This window comes from Tursiops truncatus, chromosome 16 (assembly GCF_011762595.2).
Source record: "Tursiops truncatus isolate mTurTru1 chromosome 16, mTurTru1.mat.Y, whole genome shotgun sequence".
In the NCBI taxonomy this organism is placed as follows: domain Eukaryota; kingdom Metazoa; phylum Chordata; class Mammalia; order Artiodactyla; family Delphinidae; genus Tursiops; species Tursiops truncatus.
In genome coordinates, this window is record NC_047049.1 from 67,326,271 (window position 1) to 67,349,603 (window position 23,333).

The window sequence follows — 23,333 nt, forward strand, 5'->3', positions numbered from 1 at the left end:
AGAGTGTTCAGTGAATATTATATGTTAAGCTCCATGCTGAATTTATTTTTAATTGTATTCATTTTATTTATTTATTTATTTTTGGCTGCGTTGGGTCTTCGTTGCTGCGCATGGGCTTTCTCTAGTTGCGGCAAGCAGGGGCTACTCTTTGCTGTGGTGCACAGGCTTCTCATTGTGGTAGCTTCTCTTGTTGCAGAGCATGGGCTCTAGGTGCGTGGGCTTCAGTAGTTGTAGCACGCGGGCTCAGTAGTTGTGGCGCACGGGCTTCACTGCTCCACGGCATGTGGGATTTTCCCACACCAGGGCTCGAACCCGTGTCCCCTGTATTGGCAGGCGGATTCTTAACCACTGCACCACCACGGAAGCCCCATGCTGAATATTTTTCATATGTTACTTCATTTAAATAAACAACAAACATAAGGGGCATTCTAATTACATTCCCCATTTTAAAGATGAGGAAACCGAGACTCAGGAAAGTCTAAAGCTTGCCCTCAATCACAGAGTGCTTAAGCAAGGATATGAACTCAGGCCACCCAATATAAAGTCCCTTGTGCTTTCCTCTCTACCAGACCTGTCTTCCAGGGCTCATCTCAACTTGCTCAAGGACTCAGCTACTACACAAACTATTCACTTACACTGAGCCTGCAATTGCTGGCCTTGACTGGGCTCCACCAAGCTACCATAGTACTGAAGTATCCCTCTAGACCAGGGCTCAGCAAAGCACAGCCTGTGGGCAAAAACTCACCGTTGCCTCTTTTTGTAAATAAAGATTTATTGGAACATAGCCACACCCATTTATTTTCCTACTGTCTACGGCTGTTTTCACACTGCAATGGCAGAGACCGTATGGTCTGCGAAATCTAAAATATTAATGAGGTAGCCCTTTCTTTGCAAAGTTTGTCAACCCTGCCCCAGACCCACATTATATTGGCAAATATCTCATTATCCCATGGACAATCGTAAAACCACAAGCGAGAAGAACAATGGAATCATAACCCTTTGTTATTTCTCTCATGGATCTTTCTTACATATATGTCTATATGTTGGTACTTTTTCCACATTAACCATAAACTACTTTTCTAGGATAGGCTACACCACCTCAGAGCTATTGTAACACCTGTTTCAATCTCTGTTTTCATGTGGTAATTTCTCATTTGCCATAAGAGGTGATGTGTGGACAGTGCTTTCTATTTCTCCAGCATCCAGGCAGTTACCTGTCCCACTGTGTGCAGCTTTGGTAGACTTTCAGTCAAGGTGCCCTGCCCTCCTCTAACCAAAGGTAGCCTTGACACCCAAATGGCCCATTAGGACTCCTTTCCCACAATTTCACATCTGGAATATCATGACTCATGGGCAGAAATTTAGTGAGAGTTGATTTGTACCTGCATCAGTGCCCTTCCAAGACTCTTCATTCCTGCTGCTCTGCAAATTGTCCTTTCCAAGACTGGTTCTTCAGATGTAAATTCCTTTTTAAATTAAGTTGGCCAGATCAGTGTGTCACTTGTAACCAGACCCAGCTGATACAATACGTCCATAAAAACCTGCAGGGTAGGAGAATTTGTCTCTAAGGAATCTGATTCCTTCTGAACAAAATAGGACTAAGGGAGAAAGGTCTTGACTGAATGTATAAAACCTTAGAAGATATTTTTAATTCAATTATTGAATGCAGAGACATATAAAGGAATATGAACACCATTTCACAGATATTAAATTAGTCCCAATAGTTAATGTACAGTCATTTCCTATTGCTGATGTAATTTTAGTTCTTTAGGACTAGCAGCTGATTTCTTTGTGACAACATAGTACACCGTTAGTATTAAGCATCAGAGACTACCTCTCCATGGCTTCCACTTGGGGACATTTGCTCATCTGTGATGGCAAAGGCACAGGTGAGGATTTTTAATGCCTTTAACATGTAACTGACATGATAACAAAGCAGAGCTCACTACATCTGATTCTTGACATTCACACGAGGGTGTTTGGGGGTGCTAGGAACCAGGATGACCCAGGAACTCAATACAAACCAACACAAAGCAGGGGCACCCACAGCCTCTGGTCTCAACACCAAGAGGTCTGCCAGGCAGTGAGAAAACAGTAGGTCCCCAAAGGAAGAAATGAAAATTTCCTCTGCGAAGGCAACTCCTGCATCACTTGAACTGTAGGAAAGAACTCTCAAGATCATTTAGCCCACCGGCTACCTGAGGAAGGAATCCCCTTCAGAAAAACCCCTGAAAAACAGGTGTCACTAGAGCTGTCCAGGTGAATACCATCAATGATGGTGAACTCATTACCGTTAAGACAGCTTGATTCATTTTTAGATAGCACAAATTGTTAGAAACTTCTAACAACTCTGAATTGAATAAAACCACACACACAGAAAACGCTACTCCCTCTTCCTTGTGGCCGTCCTTCACACCTACCCTGATCATACTTTTCATAGCCCACTAAATCTTCTCAACTCCTAACCTCACACCACAGAAGCTCCAAATCATTTTTAATGTGGATGCATTGAGTTTTTACTTTCCTACCTGCAGAGGTCAATCAGGTCCTGTCAGGAAAGGTATGGCACATTGAAATTTAGTAACTTGAGGACAGTTTAACAAAGGGACCATTTAGAAAAGTGTGAGCCCAGGGTAGGGAAACTAAAAGGGATTGTACAATACCCCCAGGGTATTACCACTCCAGGCTTGAACGAACAAGGAAAGCGGTTAGCAGAACTGGATACAGGGCCAGCCAAGTAAAGAGGATTCCCTGGCAGGAGCTGTAACCTTCAGCTTCAGAGGGCAGCCTCACAGGACAGGGCTTGGTGGAATAAATACCCCTCCCTCACTCTTCTCCTTGACTCTAATCTCCTGCCAGAGGTTTTCATTGGCTAAACGTAATTGGAAACTTGAGGGAAAGGGAGCGCATCAAAGCACTTTATACAAGTTAGATTCCTGGGGCACAGAGCAGAGCGGTGAGCAGACCTGAGGGGCAAATGGAAAATATCTAGCACATAAGACATCTCATGTCTTGTCTGCCCAACATGCATTCACTTTTATTCTGGTAATAATACCTCAATTTTCTTCTAGGGAACCGCTTCCCACCCACTCTCCTGTCACATGATTTAAGCCCAGTTGATCACACCTCTAACAGCAGGAGAGGTCATGTGACTCAGGACTCAGGCCTGTCCAATCAGCATCACAACCCTCTTATAATAGTGATTGACTCAGAGATAAACATTAACTCAATTAAGGACAATGCGAAGCAAACACTGTTCTTCTGCAGGAGAGGAATGTTCTCCTTTCCCCCAGATTGGTGGATATTAGCCTGGAGCTACTGGAAGCCACAGTGCCCCCCAAAAGAAGAGCCTGGATAAAGAGAAAGTTAACTCAGAGGAAGGCAGAGCCAAGAGAGAGCAAGACTCAGCCCTGATAACATTGTCTGAGTTCCTGAATCCAACTGTGCCTGAAATCTACCCTGACTATCCCAGCCTGAAGTTTAAATGATATTGAAAAGAAAAGTTCCTATAGTATAAAGAGCACTGTTGGGACATAAGTTCAAAGTCTGGCTCCATCACCTTCTAGCTAGGCGACATTGGGAAAACACTTAACTTTATGATCTTCAAGTTCCTTGACTTTAAAACAGGAAATTATAATGCCCTGCCACCCTCCTAGGCTTATTGTGAGTACTAAACAAGATCACAGATTTAAAGGTCCCTTGTAAACTGCACGGCACTGTACAAATGTCACAGATTCTTCTTCAGGTCACCCCCACCTTCAGATGTGCCACACTCGGGACATTGGTAACGCAGTGTTCCACAGTCAGGGGCACACAACATTCTAAAATTACTTCCAAGGCTGAGTAATGACATATTGGAAAGCAGCTGTCAAGAGCAGTGGCAATCTCGACATTGCCAAATAGAAAAAAAAAAAAAAAGAAAGAAAGAAATGAACAGAATCGGCTTTATTTTAAAGAGGCAGACTGGAATCGGCAACTAAGAAATAAAATAATGAGAAAAATTCCACTGAATTAAAAACTATGTCTGAAACAATGTCAGGGCAGAGAAGATGAGAAACAGGCAAACTGAAGAAAAATGGTCCATGCTCTGGGGTGCTGTGATTCAAGCTGCAATAGTCACAGCTGGGTAGCAACAGAGTCAAAATCAAAAATCATGGAACAGACAAGACGGAGTGCTTCCCTGAGGACACAGAACTGTTGAAAGGAAAAGCCCATACGTTACAACTATAAAATACTGGGAAAGAATAAAGCCAGAGGCCAGCAAGTGCGGCAGTAAACCCAAGCTCAGAAAAACAGAAAGATATCAAAGGTCTCACAGCTGAAGCCAACCTGATGGTGAGCAGGGAAGCTGAGAGCACTTCACCAAGTGGCTAAACCCCATGTGGAAATTTCAAAACTGAAATGGGAAAAATCCAAAGCACAGCTAGGAAAATGTGTTACCACAGAGGCAAAAGAGAAAAACATATGTGCAAAATGCTTCAATGTGCTTCTCAGGAGCTCACCTCACAAATACAAATACCAGGCTTGGATAAAGCACTTGGCTTTTTGCTGGTCCAGCAACTCGATTCTACTGTAGACTAAAAGCAAAGAGCAGAGGAAAAATTAACTTGAATTTATAATCCATATGCCACGTGCACCATAGTTTACCAACGGACTACAAACTGAAAGAAGGGTTAAGTCCAAAGGAAAGTGAAATCTTTCTTGTCCAACTGAAGAAACATAAAGTGCTCAAAAGAAATGTATATTTCAAAAATGATTTTCAGCATCTGAGCAAAGGACTGTGCTAAGTGCTACATAGGATGGGAGATGAAAGCAACATAGTCCTTCCCCCTGCCCCGCCCCACCCCCAAACAGCTAGTAATCCAGTTGAGAAGGAAAATCCCACTAGACAAGACAGAATGTAGAATGGAAAACAGCGGGTGGGACAAACCAGACTTAGGTGGCAATTCTGCTCAGTGAAAATCATGAAAAAATAGACTCACATGGCAATTTTCTTCCCTTGTTTAAGTGGGCGGAGGAAGTGAATAAATCAGCTTGAAAGCATTTGTTGATACTTTCCTCTGCCTCCCAACTACCCCTCCCCCAAACACAGCATCATCAAGTCCTGCCCCTTCCACATCCAGACTGTACCTCGAGTCCTTCTTCCCTCAATCCCTGTTGCTACTACCCTTGTTCAGGCCACTGTACTCTCTTGCCCGGACCACCCAGATTAACTGCTTATTCCCATTCTCTTTCCCTTATTATCAGTCTTCTACCCAGCATCCAGAGTAATGTTTTTAAATGTAAACTAGAGCAAAACCCTTCCATGGCTGCCAAGACTACGATGAAATATCAGCTCCTTCAGGACCCTGTATCTTCCAGCCTCTGACCACTCCTTCAGGTTCATTTCCTCACTCACTCCAGCTTCACTGATTGCTCAGTTGCCTGAATGCCCCACGCTCTTTGCCACCAAAATACTTTAGCATATGCTGTTTACTGTCTGTGATGCTATTCCCTCCCACTCTTCCCCTAACTCTTATTTGCCTGGTTGTCTCAATTTAAAAGTCACTCCCTCAGACAAGTCTTTCTGAGCCCCCACCATAAACTAGGTCTCAGAGCACCCTGTACTTTTCTTTATCATAGTTGGTGATTATATATTTATTCTGTGTCTGACTCCTCACAATACTAAAAAGAGAGGAAATTTGCTTCTTGCTCCCCACTATACACCCAGGTCCTAGAATAGTTCATGGCACCCAGCAGGGGATCAGAAAATATTTGCTGAATGAAGATACACGCTCAGCACTAACATGGTGTACAAGAGTAGAAATTATGTCCTCTTTATTCAAAGTGCTTCCAATCTAATATACACAAAACAAATGGGAGCAGAAAAAAATAGAAGAAAATCACATGTAGATCAGATTGTATGGAAAGTGCCACAGAGGTGCGTAGGCAGTCCACGTATCTTTTTTTTTTTTTTTGCGGTACGCGGGCCTCTCAGTGTTGTGGCCTCTCCTGTTGCAGAGCACAGGCTCCGGACGCGCAGGCTCAGCGGCCATGGCTCACGGCCCCAGCCGCTCCGCAGCATGTGGGATCTTCCCAGACCGGGGCACAAACCCGTGTCCCCTGTATCAGCAGGTGGACTCTCAACCACTGTGCCACCAGGGAAGCCCCCATGTATCTTATAAAACAGAAAACACTAAATAAAGAAAAGGTATTCTTTTAGGTCATTTCTATCTTCAAGGGAAATCCCCATGGAGTCATTGGTAACCACAATTTTCTACAAAGGTAGAACCAAAACTAAAGAAAAACAAAAAGCAAAATAAAACCCACCTACCTGTCCATAAATAGAGACCAAAGGATCTCGGCTTACTAACCCAGGATTGCAACACACGGATAGCCAACTGTGCCAGCAGCACTGAAGCTGTGCTGGCCGCCAGTGCAGGTCCCAAATTTGCACCACCTGAGCAGTACAGAAATCAGAAGAAGAAACTAACGCCAAAATTGGTTCCACTTGGAGACATAGCATTGGAAAGCATCACACCCACACTTACAACAAGGAACAAGCTAGACAAACGGCAAATTAACAATTTTTCATGAACTCATCAGAAAGCTGAGGTCACGGAGCCAATAACCAACCCAGAATCTGAGGAAAAACAGGCATCCACAGGAAGAAACAGGACCCAGGCCTTTGCCTGGCTGGGACAAACACCTCTGGACACCATATAAGCCATTAGGAAGAATTGAGCTAGAAATGTTTAACAAAATTGCTGAAGGCCAATCGTAGGCTTGCTAAGGGCTGCAGTAATAGGAAAAGCTGGGTGAACGGTATGTGGGAGCTTCCTGTACTATGTTTGCAACCCTTCTGTTAAGTCTAAAATTATTTAAAACAAAAACTGATGGGGGACTCATGAACACTACTGAGCGTGGACAGAGGCAAACATTAAAAACATCTCATGGGAGGTCTCCCATCCCAGGCATGCATGGTACTCTCAAAAGAATATCCATGTAGATGACCTTACTCACCAAAACTATGGAAAAAAAAACCAGGAATTCTAATGACTCAGCCCACAGAACCAACAACTAGAAGTTCTTCACCCCTGAAAAACTACAGATATATTTATTTTGCATTCCTAGAAATTGTAATAGAGGTTCACATAACATTAATGGAAATAAATTCAGAAGGGAGGTATGGGATGCATGGAGCAATGGGACGCAAACAAACAGAACACCCGTTGGTAAATTTAAGTAAGAACTGAGTATAAAAAATAATGAGGATGGGGGCAAGGGGTATATGAGAACTCTCAATACTTTCCACTCAATTTTGCCATGAACCTCAAACGGCTCTAAAAAATAGTCTACTTTTTAAAAAATACATAAATGATAACTTTTTTGTACTGAAAAACAAAATGGAATTAAAATACTAGATAAAAATAGCACAGAAGCTGGAAAAGCCTCTCACAGCACACCATGGGAGGAATATTTAAATGAAGTTAAAGCATTCTAAAAATACTAATCTTGCTCAGGAGGAAGACAGAAATATTGATTTACTACAGACTTTTGTTAAATAATATATGATTAAGTACTTCCGTTTAAAACTCAGATTCAAGATGGCAACACACACACTGAATCTACAGATAAAAATAGAACTTCCTCTGAAAAAACCTAAAAACGGAGCAACTTCTATAAATAGGGCCAAGGAGAAGGCCCACAGGCAGCACGTGGGAAGGGGTGGGACTCAGTCTCGACATAAACGCCACCCCTACTCCTCCCCCCCGCCCCCACCCCCAGTCAGGAGGGAACTGAACAGCCAGAGTGTCTCGGAGGAGCAAAGGATCTGAACCCTACACCAGGCACCCCAACTTCCAAGACCTGCACCTGAGAGGCGAGCCCCCAAAACATCTAGCTTTGAAAACCAAGGGGCTCTTATGCCCAAGACCCACAAGGCTGCAGCGACGTAAGAAACAGCTTTTCCGGGCCTGGCGCTGGAACTCACCTGCTCCAGGGCCCCAGGCGGAGCAGCCGCTGGGCACCCAGACTTTGTGGTCGGGAGGCTCGTCTGCTTGTCCTGCAGCTTCGGTCTGAGGTCAGGCCTCTGATTTGACACACATCTGGGGCCTTATGGGAGTGCTCTCTGCCTGGGAGACTGGCGGGCGCTGTCTGCGGACCCGTCCTCCGCCTAGCCCAGCCGGACACCAGCTTAGCGCCTCTGAACATCCACCGCCTCCCAGAAGGGAGCTCCTACGCGCCTCTGCTGCCCAGGGCGGTCTTTGCAGTGGCGGCCAAAAGATATCCCGTGATCACCTGGTTCTGGGAGCGATTCCCCATTGGTCAGAAAAGAAACCAGAGCTTAGAAAGGTACGAAGCCTGCCAGGTCTCAGAGTTCGTAATGGTGGACAGTGGTGGAAACTCGGTCCGCCAAAGCTCAGGCTTCCCTAGGTAAACAGTAGCTTTCTGCATTTGTCAGCTTGAGTGAAAGACCCTGCCTGCTTTTTGCTTTGCAAACTTTCCCTCATCTCTCAAGTTGCACCCCTTCAAGAAGTGTTCCCCGGCCCCTCAGTCTGGGCTTCCACAGGACACAAGGCACACTTGAATCTTAGCCCTTTACCACACTGGATGTGTTACTTTCCCTGATTCCCAATTAGACTGAAAGATCCCTGAGGGCAGAGGCTAATTCTTTTTTTTTTCTTTCTCTGTTTTTAACTTATAGTTGATTTATAAGTTTCAAGTGTACAACATAGTAATTCACAATTTTTAAAGGTTGTAATCCATTTATAGTTACTGCAAAATATTGGCTATATTCCCTGTGCTGTATAATATATTCTGTAGCTTATTTATTTTATAAAGAGTAGTTTGTACCTCTTAATCCTCTACCCTATCTTATGCCTCCCCCCAACCCTCTCCCAACTGGTAACCACTAGTTTGTTCTCTGTGAGTCTGTTTTATTTTTTAGACTCCACACATAAGTGATATCATACAGTATTTATCTTTCTCTGTCCAACTTATTCCACTAAGCGAGATACCCTCCATGTCCATCTATGTTGTTGCAAATGGCAGGATTTCATTCCTTTTTATGGCTGAGTAATATTCCATTGTGTGTATATACCACATCTTCTTTATCCATTCATCAGTTGATGGACACTTAGGTTGCTACCACCATATCTTGGCTATCGTAAACAATGCCACTATGAATGTTGGGATGCATATATCATTTTGAATTAATGTTTTTGTTTTCTTCAGATGTACAACCAGGAGTGGAATTGCTAGGTCATATGGCAGTTCTATTTTTAGATTTTTGAGAAACTGCCATACTGTTTTCCACAGTGGCTGCACCAATTTACATTCCCACCAACAGTGTAGAAGAATTCCCGTTTCTCCACATCCTCACTAATATTTGTTATTTGTGGTCTTTTTAATGATAGCTATTCTGACAAGTGTGAGGTGATACCTCATTGTGATTTTGATTTGCATTTCTCTGATGATTAGTGATTTTGAGCATCTTTTCATGTGCCTGTTAGCCATCTGTACGTCTTCGTTAGAAAAATGTCTATTCAGTTCTTCTGCCCATTTTTTAATCAGGTTGTTCTGGGGTTTTTTTGATGTTGAGTTGTATGAACTCTTAGTATATTTTGGATATTAACCCCTTAACGGTCATATCATTTGAAAATATTTACCTCCAGGCAGTAGGTCGTCTTTTTGTTATGTTGATAGTTTCCTTTGCTGTGCAAAAGCTTTTAAGTAGGCCCCATTTGTTTATTTTTGCTTTTGTTTCCTTTGCCTTAGTCAACAGATCCAAAAAAATATTGCTACAATTTATGCAGAGGCTAATTCTTAATAGACTTTATTCCCAGGTCCTGGCACAGCTTGTTTGTGAATGAAAAAGAATTTGACACTCCTTACGAATCAACAGAAGATAACTCTATTTCTCAATAAGGCTCCGCACCCAATTTGTGTGGGTTTTTCCCCCACACCAAGCAGTCCTCCAACACCAGCTGGGTGTCCTACAATTTATCTCAGTCCTAACACTATCTACCTGGAGATAACATCAGATCCCACAAGTTAAGTGCTCAGTCCTACAAGAGTGCCCCCCCGCCCCGCACTTCAGACGCAAGTTGAGTTTGTCACTAGTGCTTCTGACAAACCAGCTATAAATTGGATGTTCCAATAACCCCCTCTCTGGGTTCAATTAATTTGCTGGAGCGGCTCACAGAATTCAGAGAAATGTTTTACTTACCAGATTACTGATTTATTATAAAAGGGTGTAACTCAGGAACAGCCAGATGGAAGAGATACATAGATGGGGCAAGGTATATGGAAAGGGCCTGGAGCTTCCAGGCTCTCGCCACGCACATCACTCTCCCCAAGTCTCCCCATGTTCACCAACCCAAAAGCACTCCAAACTCCACTCTTTTGGGTTTTTATGGAGGCTTCATTACATCGGCATGATTGATTAAATCATTGACAATGGATGATTCAACTCAGTCTCCAGACCCTTTCTCCTCCCAGGAGGTTGAGGGGCAGGGCTGAAAGTTCCCACCCTCTGTTCACACAGTTGCCTCCACTGGCAGCCAGCCCCCATCCTTAGGAGCTTTTCAAAAGCAACCTTATTAACATAACAAAAGACACCTTGATTGCTCTCTTCACAGAAAATTCCAAGGATTTTAGGAGCTCTGTGCCAGGAATGGGACAATGACCAAATATATATTTCTTATTATAAATCACACTTAATAATTACCATTACCACAAACAACATAAATTAAATGTTCTTAAATCTTCATGGTCAAATTTTTAAAGCCGTTCTGAATTGCAGATCATTTGTAAATGAATTTCTTTTAAATTAAGAGGGTATTGACATTTCCTGAGCACTCCACAAATTCTAAGAATGTGTGCAGTCACCATGGTTTTTTACCTGACTACAGTATGGCTTAATATTGTTTTCAAAAATTTATCTGTATGTGTCCTAGTTGCATTCATTGTGCTAACAGAAATACCCTACATGAATTCTCTGTTTCCAAAGTTAATTTGGCAAACATCTGCTACAAGAAAATGGTCCAGATGGTTTTTGACATGTAGTGACAATAAATAAGTGGTCCTTTTCACATATTGCATGGTGTTTGCTGCAGTTTTCTATTAAAGGGATGTGGTTTTTAAAAGGGAAAAAAGACCACTTAATTTCATGGCCACCCAAGGCACATGCAAACATATGTGAGTCATGTGTCTAAATGCCAGACCACTCTTCATAGATTCAAATGGGGTCACATTGCCAGTAATATCTCATATGTTACTGACCCATGTCTCATAATTTAACATCACTTACCACATGCTTTACATGTATTAATCTTAATGTTTTCAACATCCCTATATAGTAAGTATTATCTCTGTTTCCAGAGAAATAGTCCACAATTATTAGTTAAGTGGTAGAGCATCTGACACCAAAGTCCATGTTCCTACTGTCCACACACTCTCCACACCAGTGGTTTCTCCACTACCAGGTTTCATGTCCAGTGGACAGGGGCCTTCTCTGTGCAAACTTGCACGAGGGCACCTTGTCACGACTCTGAAGCCCATTGTCAGTCCCCTCCCGTCAGACAGAGTGGCACATTTGTGCCCACCCTGCAAGCTCTCAGGCACAAAAGAACCATCCAGAAGTGCAGAGGACGCCTCTCACCCAATCCAGTGTCCCTCTTTTATATCCAAACAGCAGTTTACCATAGTATCTCTCAGAGCATCTTCTGAAACACTTTCATCTCTGCCTCAGATCCCTCTCTCCCTATGCTGGAACAGAGGACTAAATCTAAGACAGACACTGCAATTCCCCTTCCCAAGGAGCAAAGGTTTTTATCCAAAACCCAACAGCAACCTGATCACTGCACACTGAGCTGGGTTAAGAGGCAGGCGAGTGCTGAGTTATCATAGGAAATGTAACCAGACAGAAAATGCTGTATTCATCGAAACTCCTTCCATGAAGAATGTGACATGTGGTTGAGAGGAATACGTTAAAAAGTCACTTGGAGGTCTTCCCTGGTGGCGCAGTGGTTGAGAGTCCGCCTGCCGATGCAGGGGACGTGGGTTCATGCCCCGGTCCGGGAAGATCCCACATGCCGCGGAGCGGCTGGGCCCGTGAGCCATGGCCGCTGAGCCTGCGCTCCGCAACGGGAGAGGCCACAACAGTGAGAAGCCCGCGTACCGCAAAAAAAAAAAAAAAAAAAGTCACTTGGAGATGGTAAGATCCCACAAGGGTGTGTAAAGGTGGTAGTTAAATGCCGGGTAAGGAGGGGTGGGGGCGGGGGTCTGGTTAGCCTCTGAGTTTGACTTGTTGCGGGGAGGTGAACAAGTTTGGGGCTAAAGGGGAAGTGTTCTTGTCAAGGGCTAAGAGCTGAGGGGGATGGGTCTGCCTCTCCCACAAGGAGCGCTTAACCTTTCCCCAGCTGAACAGGAATTTGAAGAGGCACCATACTGAGAGCCTGAGAAGGCCATACAAGCCTGCCCTGTAGTTTCTAGCAGTAGGTATGGCCTGGGCTGCTGCTATGATTTCTACCTTCCATATAACTATTTCTAGAAATTTTTAACTTTCTTAAATTTAACTAATTTTTTACTTTCAATATTTATAGCACCTGCTTTAAATAGAGCCCTAGGCTATTGTTGTGAGAACACAAGAAAAACATTAGCATCTGAGAAGCTTTAAATGAAGGAACAAAACTATTATACAAAACACTTAAACAACATAAGTGCTTAACTTAAGTAACATTAAGTAACTTAAATAACACTAGTGAGCACTTAGTATATCTGACACTGTGCTGAGTGCTTTATATGCAGTATCTCATTTAATGTGTGTGTGCGCGTGCGCGTGCACACACACACACAATACCTTGAGGTAGGTACTAGTATTATCTGCATCTTACAGGTGAGAAACCTAAGACTAAGAGATATTAAATAATTTGCCCAAGGTCCTCCAGCTAACAAAGAGCAGAGCCACTAGAAGTCAGTATGTGAAGGAGATCCACCAAAAGGTGTGGGCAGAACTCAATGGAAGGGATAAGAATAGAGGAGCTGTTGAAGAGGGTCAGAGAGTGAAAGAAAGCCGGGAAGACAAGACATGCAGTGGAAACAACTTGAGTAAGGGTGCAGATGTCAGAATAAAACTCCAGAATCCAAACTACGACCTGCAAGACAAATCCAGCCCACCATCTGTTTTTGTGCAGCTTAGTTTTGCAAATTAAGAATGGCTTTTGCCTTTTTAAGTGGTGAGAGGAGAGGGAGATTCAAAACAAGAATAATATTTGTGGCCCAACAAATCATATGAAATTCAAATTTTAGTGTCCAACAATTTTAGTGTCCAAAAGTTTTATGATACACAGCCACGCCCATTCATTTATATATTGTCCATTGCCGCTTCAAGCTACAGTGGTAGTGTTGAGTGGTTGCAACAGAGAATGTGTCCCCCAAAAGCCGAAGACATTTATTTTATCACCCTTTGCAGAAGAAATTGGCTGACCCCTAGGCTAGAGCAGAGAGAGGTCCTTCTCAAATACCAGATAATGATGTTTTGCCAGTTTACAGGACAATATAAAAAATAAGTATAATGAAGTGGATTTTTCATAAAGTTAAACTTACTCAGTTTAAAGAAGAGCCCTTTATCCTGAGCTGACATCCTTCCTACTTTTCGTTGGAGTGAAGTGATGTCCTTTCTGCTATTCAGTGATAATGAATGATGGTTTGGTTCTGTTTAATCTCTTTAGCTACCCTGGTTAATGGGGATAGAAGAAGCAATGTCTTCTCTCCTCTCTCTTGCTCTTCCTTAGCTGCTTCTTTTGGCATCTATCTACTCCACCCACCCACTCTCATTCTTCCCAGCTCCAACACTGTAGCTCTTCTGCAAAGTTAGTGACCTCAAAAAGAATTCACACTCCACAGAAATAGCAAAGGAGAGATATTACAGGTTATCTGCCATCTGTGTTTCAAGGTAGACGTCTAGTTCCATGTGATTGAGTCCCAAGCAGTTCCACTGCTTTACAAGCCAGTTTTTCTTCTCGGCAAAACCTTTATCTTAGCATCAGAGCATAGAGCTCAGTACTTCTTCCATGTCATAAGCACTCAATAAATATCTGTGCTGAGTTTTTAAGAGTTGATTCTAAATGTACACATTATAGGCTACTTGAGTGATCTTGATGGAAATTTCTATCAAAGCAGACAGAAAGATTTCCTCCCAAAAATCAAGCCAGAAATACATTCCTGCGCAAAATGATCACTCTTAAGTACATCTAATTTTAAAAAAATAAGTTGTAGCTTTTAAAAAACCTTTTTGTTGGAGTATAATATACAAAGAAGTACACAGGTCACAAGAGTACAACTCAACAAGTTTTCACAAATTGAACACACCCTTGTAACCAACATCCAGGACATTTCCAGCCCCTAGAATCCCTTTCTGCTCCATTCCAGTCACTGCCCCCAAAGAGCTGAAAAACTATTCTGACTGCTAACAGCATAGATCAGTTTTGCCTGTTTTTGTAATCTATGTATATAGAGTCATATAGTATATACTTTTTTGTGGCGGGCTTCTTTCACTCCATTGATGGGGCAGTTGTGGGTGGAGGTAAGGAAAGAAATGTTCTACCCCAACAGGAAGGAGTATTTTATCACTTACAATGTTTGAATGACAGCACATGGTGATAATAAAAAAGAAAATTTGATTTTTAGTCAGTTTTATTATTGTTTTTACATTCTCTACACACAACGCACATCGTTATTGCCTACACCTGGTGTGAACTGCTTCCACCACCCAGTCGTGCCAGTACACTACCGCTTACAAACATGGTAAGTAACGTGTCACTTACTATTATATTTAGCAGATTCGTCTGTGTGGTTGCACTAGATGTAGATCATTCATTTTCATTGCTGTATAAGATATCACTGAGGGACTATACCACAAATTTATTTATTCATCTATTTTTGATGGGCATTAGGTAATTTCTAGTTTGGGGCTACTATGAACAGTGCTGCTCTGAACATTTCTGTCTGTGTCTTTTTTTTTTTTTTTTTTTTGCGGTACGCGGGCCTCTCACTGTTGTGGCCTCTTCTGTGGCGGAGCACAGGCTCTGGACACGCAGGCTCAGCGGCCATGGCTCACGGGCCCAGCCGCTCCGTGGCATGTGGGATCTTCCCGGACCGGGGCACGAACCCACGTCCCCTGCATCGGCAGGCGGACTCTCAACCACTGCGCCACCAGGGAAGCCCTGTCTGTGTCTTTTGATGAACATATGGAGGTACAATATTTCTGCTGCATAAATACTGAGGAGATTTTCTGGGGTCATAGGGTGTGCATGTGTTTACCTTTGATATGCTGCCAAAGAGTTTGCCAAATAGTTGTACCAACTTATACTCTCACCACCAATGTGTGAGCACTCCTGCTGTCCCACATCCCTGTCAACACTTGGTATTTCTGTCTTTTCATTTTGGCCATTCTGGAAATTGTGTTGCATATACCCCAAATTATGAAATATTGGGAAATACCTGGAATATTGATTTCTTCAGAAGGGATCCTCAAGGGGAAGGAAAATATCAAATTCATTCAGGCATGAGAAAGCCTAAAAGATCAGCTCTAGATTATGTTAAGGGAATATGACCATGAGAAATAGGGAGACCTATGTAAATAAGTGACGTTAATTTAACAAATATTTATTGAAGGCGTGCTGTTAGGGATTGAATTGAGTGCCCCCTCACCCCACCAAAATTTATGTACTGAAGCCCAAACCTACAATGTGATTATTTAGAGATAGGGCCTTTAAGAAGGCAATTAGGGTTAAATTAGGTCAGAATCCAGTAGGATTGGTGTCATTATAAAAAGACACACTAGAGCTCTCTCTCTCTACACACACACAGAGGAAAGGCCATGTGAGGACACAGCAAGAAGGCAGCCAACCTCAAGCCAGGAAAAGGCTTCACCAAAAACCAACCTTGCTGGCACCTTGATCTTGGACTTCTAGTCTCCAAAACTATAAGAAAATAAATTTCTTTTGCTTAAGCCACCCAGTCTGTGGTATCCTGTTATGGCCACCCGAGCACATACTCTACATCAAGCACTATGCTAGGGACTGGGATATCATGGTGAACAACATTAAGCTCCTAAATTCGAGAAGCTTGGGCTAGCCATGATGCCACTGGGACGTGTGAGAGTATGAACTTTTGCAAAAGTGTGTCATGGACTTCTAGTGTGGACAGAAGAGTAGATAGAGGACCCCCTCCTATAATTTGCATTTGCTTCCATCAGTGCTGTCTCTCCTTTTTTTTTTTTTTTTTTTTTTTTTTTGTCTCTCCTTTTATTTCCTACCTATAGTTTTTGAAGCCTAGAGCCTTAATTCTAAGACACATTGATCTGTTCTTCCCCAGGTAGTCATTGTGTTTCATTGTTGCTATGATGCATATTTTTTCATATTTTATTATCACTGAATTGAGACATGGTTATTGTTGATGGAGTCTTACCAATTGATGGCAGTCTGGATTGAAGTCAAGTTTTTCCAGAGAGGATTTGAGTTTGCTTTTGCCAGTCATGTGGGTCCATACCAAACTGAGACCACTTTAAATTCTCTCCCTGAAGTTTTTTGGGTTTTTTTTTAACATCTTTATTGGAGTATAATTGCTTTACAATGGTGCATTAGTTTCTGCTTTATAACAAAGTGAATCAGCTATACGTATACACGTATCCCCACATCCCCTCCCTCTTGCATCTGCCTCCCACCCTCCCTATCCCACCCCTCTAGGTGGACACAAAGCACCGAGCTGATCTCCCTGCGCTATGCAGCTGCTTCCCACTAGCTATCTATTTTACATTTGGTAGTGTATATATGTCCATGCCACTCTCTCACTTCATACCAGCTTCCCCTTCCCCCTCCCCATGTCCTCAAGTCCATTCTCCACGTCTGCGTCTTTATTCCTGTCCTGCCTCTAGGTTCATTAGAACCATTTTTTTTTTTTTTTAGATTCCATATATATGTGTTAGCATACGGTGTTTGTTTTTCTCTTTCTGACTTACTTCACTCTGTATGACAGACTCTAGGTCCATCCACCTCACTACAAATAACTCAATTTCATTTCTTTTTATGGCTGAGTAATATTCCACTGTATGTATGTGCCACATCTTCTTTATCCATTCATCTGTCGATGGACACTTAGGTTGCTTCCATGTCTTGCCTATTGTAAATAGTGCTGCAATGAACGTTGTGGTACATGACTCTTTTTGAATTATGAGCCTTCGTTGTTGCACGCGGGCTTTCTCTAGTTGCAGCGAGCAGCAGCCACTCTTCGTTGCGGTACGCAGGCTTCTCATTGCAGTGGCTTCTCTTTGTTGTGGAGCAGGGGCTCTAGGCTCACAGGCTTCAGTAGTTGTGGCAAGTGGGCTCAGTAGTTGTGACTCGTGGCCTCTAGAGCTCAGGCTCAGTAGTTGTGGTGCATGGGCTTAGTTGCTCCACGGCATGTGGGATCTTCCCAGACCAGGGCTCGAACCCCTGTCCCCTGAATTAGCAGGTGGATCCTTAACCACTGCGCTACCAGGGAAGTCCTCCTTGAAGTTTTCTGACCCATACTGGTAAAGCAAATTTAGACCACAAACCAGAATGAGAACCTGTCTGCAGTTCCAATTTTCAGCGGAAATTTAGTCTTCCTCCTTCCACCCAGGGCCAGGTTTAGATATCTAAGGTTTCTGCCTAATCTCTGCTTAGCAGGTTTTTTTTCCATGAGGATGCAGTCTTTTGGACTTTCTGACTTTTGCTGTTGAAGGAGGTGACCCCTCCCCTTAGAGACTCTCCATCGTGGGTTTTTTTCTCTTTCTTTAGAGCACATAAAACAGTACCTTTCACAACAGAGGGGATTCAATAGTAATAAAACTCTGTCCTCTGATTCCTCCAGTGTTTTATTACATTGTGTGGCACCTATCTGTTAACATACCTCCCCTACCACTAGTCTCTCAGCCTGTGAGGATGAAAATGAAACTGGAGAAACATCTGACTCAGCTCTGTACACCCAGATCCTAGCAATGCTCCTAGAACAAACTGGCAACTTAAAAGGTGCACTGAAGAAATGAACAAGTAAGATCTTGAACAAGTAAATGAATAACCCATAGATCAATCCTTTCCATCAATCTTTAGTGCAACTGAGACAATAGTGCTGAGATAGTCTTAAATCTATAGATATTAGAATTGGCATTTAAAAACATGTTTTATAAAAATACTTTGTTGATACATTAAATATTCACAACATACTGCTAGGGAAAACGTACGTCAAAACAGTAGATATTGTATATATCACTTTTAAATGATTTCTATATATAATAATATACCAAAATATTAATAGCTAATTGTAAATCATAGATTTCTAGATAACTTTTTCTTATTTCTGCTTTCACAGACTTTCTAAAATTTCCTCAATGGCCATATAATAACACACATAAGCACATGATACATATTGGGTTTTTTTTAAAAATAAGTCTGAAGGGCTTCCTTGGTGGCGCAGTAGTTAAGAATCCACCTGTCAATGCAGGGGACACAGATTCAAGCCCTGGTCCAGGAAGATCCCACATGCCGCAGAGCAACTAAGCCCATGCGCCACAACTACTGAGCCTGAGCGCTAGAGCCCATGAGCCACAACTGTTGAGCCCACATGCCACAACTACTAAAGCCTGCATGCCTAGAGCCTGTGCTCCGCAACAAGAGAAGCCACCACAATGAGAAGCCCTCACACCGCAATAAAGAGTAGTCTGCTTGCCTCAACTGGAGAAAGCCCGCACACAGTAAGGAAGACTCAACACAGCCAAAAATAAATAAATAAATACATACATTTGTTTAAAAATAAATTTATTTTAAAAATAAATAAATAAAAATAAGTCTGAAAAAATGAGATAGGAATTTTGTGTTGTTTCCATCCTCTGAAAGGAAAATTGTTACTTTCCTTAATGAAATACAACTTGGATCCCCCAATATTGGCAATGGAGAGAGACTCTTAAAATGGGAAGAGACAGCTAGACTGTGTTCTCAGCCAGTGTCAAATAAGAAGCAGCAAAAATGTGTCAGAATCTCTACACTGGTAAGTGTAATTTGAAAGTTTGTGTCATATTATAGTGTAATATTATATTGGGTGGTAGAAGGCAGTGTAGGAGAACACATGATTTCTTTTCATAAATAATAGAAACTACACAAAAAGACTGACCACATCTTCTTATCTGATGGAACTTGAATTTTGAAAAGTTAAGAAAGTCGACATGAGTTTCCCAAGATTCACCTTCCCCTTGGAGATCTCTCAGTAATTACTGCAGGTACTACCATCATGTCCTGAGCCACTCCTTACACACTGGAGCCCAAATATGGACACATATCACTTTCATGGGCATCAACAAGCTTGGACCACCAAAACAAAACTTCATTAATGACAAAAGGATAACAAAATGGAATTACTCATGGAGCTTAATTAAAGCTTTATAATCAGCTTACGTTACATAAGCATTGCTGGGACTTCCGTGGTCGTGCAGTGGTTAAGAATCCTCCTGCCAATGCAGGGGACACGGGTTTGAGCCCTGGCCTGGGAAGATCCCACATGCTGCAGACCAACTAAGCCTGTGCACCACAACTACTGAAGCCCAAGCACCTAGAGCCCATGCTCCGCAACAATAGAAGCCACCGCAGTGAGAGGCCTGCGCACCGCAACGAAGAGCAGCTCCTGCTCGCTGCAACTAGAGAAAGCCCACATGCAGCAACAAAGACCCAACACAGCCAAAAATAAATAAATAAAAATTTAAAAACAAAGCAAAACAAAATAAGCATTACTTTCTATAAATCACAGATCCCATCTCATCCTGAGAGTAGGAGAGATGTTTTATTCAGAAATATACACATGCCTCAAAATGTACCCACAAACCAAAATTCCAGAGCCATGAAAAATATGCAAAGAAAGGTAGCCAAAAATTCTATAATCCAAATGTAAATGGGATCCAAAACAAATTAATATCTGAAAGAATCTGACAAAATTTGAAAATAAGTATATTTAGTAATTCACTGAGGAATAAATTTCATCTTATGAGCAAGAATTTGTGAAGCAAAAACCAAAAAAAAAAAAAAAGGAAAAGCAAAATGAAAGAAAAGTTATATAAGAATCCATTTAAAATCTTAGATGCAGAGAAAAGAAAAAAATCTTAGAAGCAAAAATAGAGTCATTGAAATTAAAAATGCAGTAATCAGGAAAACTCTAGTCCAGACACACTAAACAAAAAAAATTAGTAACTTGGAAGATACAATGAAAAACTTACCCAAAACACAGCACAGAGAGACAAAGACATTAAAGTTATGAATTTTATGTAGTTAAGAGAAATGAGAGGTAAACTAAAGGACTTTGACATATGTAAGATAGGAGCTTCACTAGGAAAAATTGGAGGTTATTTAAGAGAAGAAATATTTAACCAGGTAATAGGTGAAATTTTTCCAAAATTGAAGAAAGATATCAGTCATCAAAGTAAAACTTCATTCCAAATACCAAACAAGATAAACAAAGATAAACCTATACCAAGACATAGTACAATTTAACTAGAAACATCAAGGATAAAGAGAAAAATATTAAAAGCTTCTAACATTTTCCATAAGGGAATGACAACTAGCCTAATTTTTTATCAGCAATAGATATTGCTCTAGAAATCTATATCTGGGTAAAATACCATACAAGAGTAAGGGCAAGGGCTTCCCTGGTGGCGCAGTGGTTAAGAATCTGCCTGCCAGTGCAGGGGACACGGGTTTGAGCCCTGGTCCGGGAAGATCCCACATGCCTCAGAGCAACTAAGCCCGGGCACCACAACTACTGAGCCTGTGCTTTAGAGCCTGTGCTCCGCAACAAAGAGAAGCCACTGCCAAGAGAAGCCCGCGCACGGCAACGAAGAGTAGCCCCCGCTCACCGCAACTAAAAGAAAGCCCACGCACAGCAACGAGGACCCAACACGGCCAAAAATAAAATAAGTAAATAAATTAATTTACATTAAACAAAAAAAAAAAGAGTAAGGGCAAAATAAAAACTTTCAGAAAAATGTGAAGAGTTTAATAGCCACAGAATCTCATGAAAACAATAATTAAAGAGTAAATTTTAGTAAGAATAAAACTGGAGGAATGAAACTATAGAATTAAGAAAAAGCAATAAGCAGAAAAATTACAAAATGACACATGAATATGACAATAATATCTCATTTGTGTGTTAAAAAAAGGAACAAATAACACACTTGCAACAATAACAAGATGGGGTGGTATTGATTAATATGTGGCTAAAATGTGTTAAGATCCATGTTATATTCAGGAAAGGGACAGAAATAGTGAATAACTTTATACCTGGTTAGAGAAGGAGACAATTAAATATATATGCTTTTAAATTAATTATTAGGGGCTTCCCTGGTGGCACAGTGGTTGAGAGTTCGCCTGCCGATGCAGGGGACACGGGTTCATGACCCGGTCCGGGAAGACCCCACATGCCGCGGAGCGGCTGGGCCCGTGAGCCATGGCCGCTGAGCCTGTGCGTCCGGAGCCTGTGCTCTGCAACAGGAGAGGTCACAAAAGTGAGAGGCCCGCATACCACAAAAAATAAATAGTACTAAAATTAGAAAAAAGTCCATAGTTTATAAAACAGCAAAGAGGGAAAAAAGGACTATAAAAAGCTTTATTAATTCAATGTAATAATAATAGTAGCAAACACATATAGTTCTTACTATGTATCAGACATTGTAATTGAGTAAAGGAGGGGAAAAAAAGCAATAAAAGGGATACTATACAGAAAACACAAAATAATATGTTAGAAATGATTCTAAATTTATCCATAATCAAATTATAATAATAATTGTAATTATGAGTAATATATTATCCTATTTTTACAAATAGAAAAAAAATACTCTTATATGCTACTTATAAGAGACACATTTTAAACAAAACCAGGGACTTCCCCAGTGGTTCAGTGGTAAAGAATCCACCTTCAGGGGAGGAGGGTTCCATCCCTGGTTGGGGAACTACAGTCACACATGCCACAGGGCAACTAAGCCCACGCGCCTCAACTAGAGAGCCCATGTGCCACAAACTACAGAGCCCACATGCTCTGGAGCTTGCACGCCACAACTAGAGAGAGAAAACCTGCACGCCACAACTAGAGAGAAGCCCAAGCCCCACAACTAGAGAGAAGTCCACGTGCGGCAACGAAGATACCTCAGGCCACAACTAAGACCCGACGCAGCCAAAAATAAAGTAAAATAAAAACAAAACCCCAGGGCTTCCCTGGTGGCGCAGTGGTTGAGAGTCCGCCTGCCGATGCAGGGGACACGGGTTCGTGCCCCGGTCTGGCAAGATCCCACATGTCGCGGAGCGTCTGGGCCCGTGAGCCATGGCCGCTGAGCCTGCGCGTCCGGAGCCTGTGCTCCGCAACGGAAGAGGCCACAACAGTGAGAGGCCCGCGTACCGCAAAAAAAAAAAAAAAAAAAAAAAAAACACTAAAAAATTGAAAATGAAAGCCTGAAAAAATGTATGATGTGCAAATATTAATCAAAAGAAATCTAGTATAGGGACTTCCATGGTGGTCTAGTGGTTAAGACTCCATGCTCCCAATACAGGGCGCCCGGGTTCGATACCCAATCAGGGAACTAGATCCCACAAGCCACAACTAAAAGGTCCGCATGTGCCAACGAAAATCCTGCATGCCGCAACTAAGACCCGGCGCAGGCAAGTAAATAAATAAATTTTTTTTTAAAAAAACAAACAAAAAAACAACTAATACTAAACTTTCTTTGGGTTATTTGTATGGAAATATGTTAATATAAATGTTTCCGACATTACATGAAATTTCTAAAAATCTTATATGTTCTGGTATCATATTATAAGTCATAATTCTAGTTATTACTTTAAAATGTATATCTCAGAAATAACTAAATTTCCTTGTCAATTGTTTTATTATGAACTTTCATCAAATCTTCAACCGTGGTCATTTTTAAGTCTTTTGTCATTTACAGACAGCTCTGGGTGTACTCTGATGCTTTTGCAAAAATGTTCCTGTAAAAGGGTTTCATCTTCAAGGAATTCATGGAAAAGACTCTGACAAGTACAGGTTTCTGGTAACTGACTATACTGCTGAACTGAATGAATAATCATTTTCAGAACTCTAATGGAAAACTGATGAATTCATAAAAGTGTTAACAAAAGATCAAGATGAAAAAAAAATTAATTACATGGGACTGAGTGAACTGATGAGGATGATTATAATTTTTGTGACTTTCTGTTTGAATAAAAAAAAAATCCCACAAGGACTCAGAGGCAAAACATATACAAATCAATTTTCACTGCAAAGTAAAGGAGCTGTTA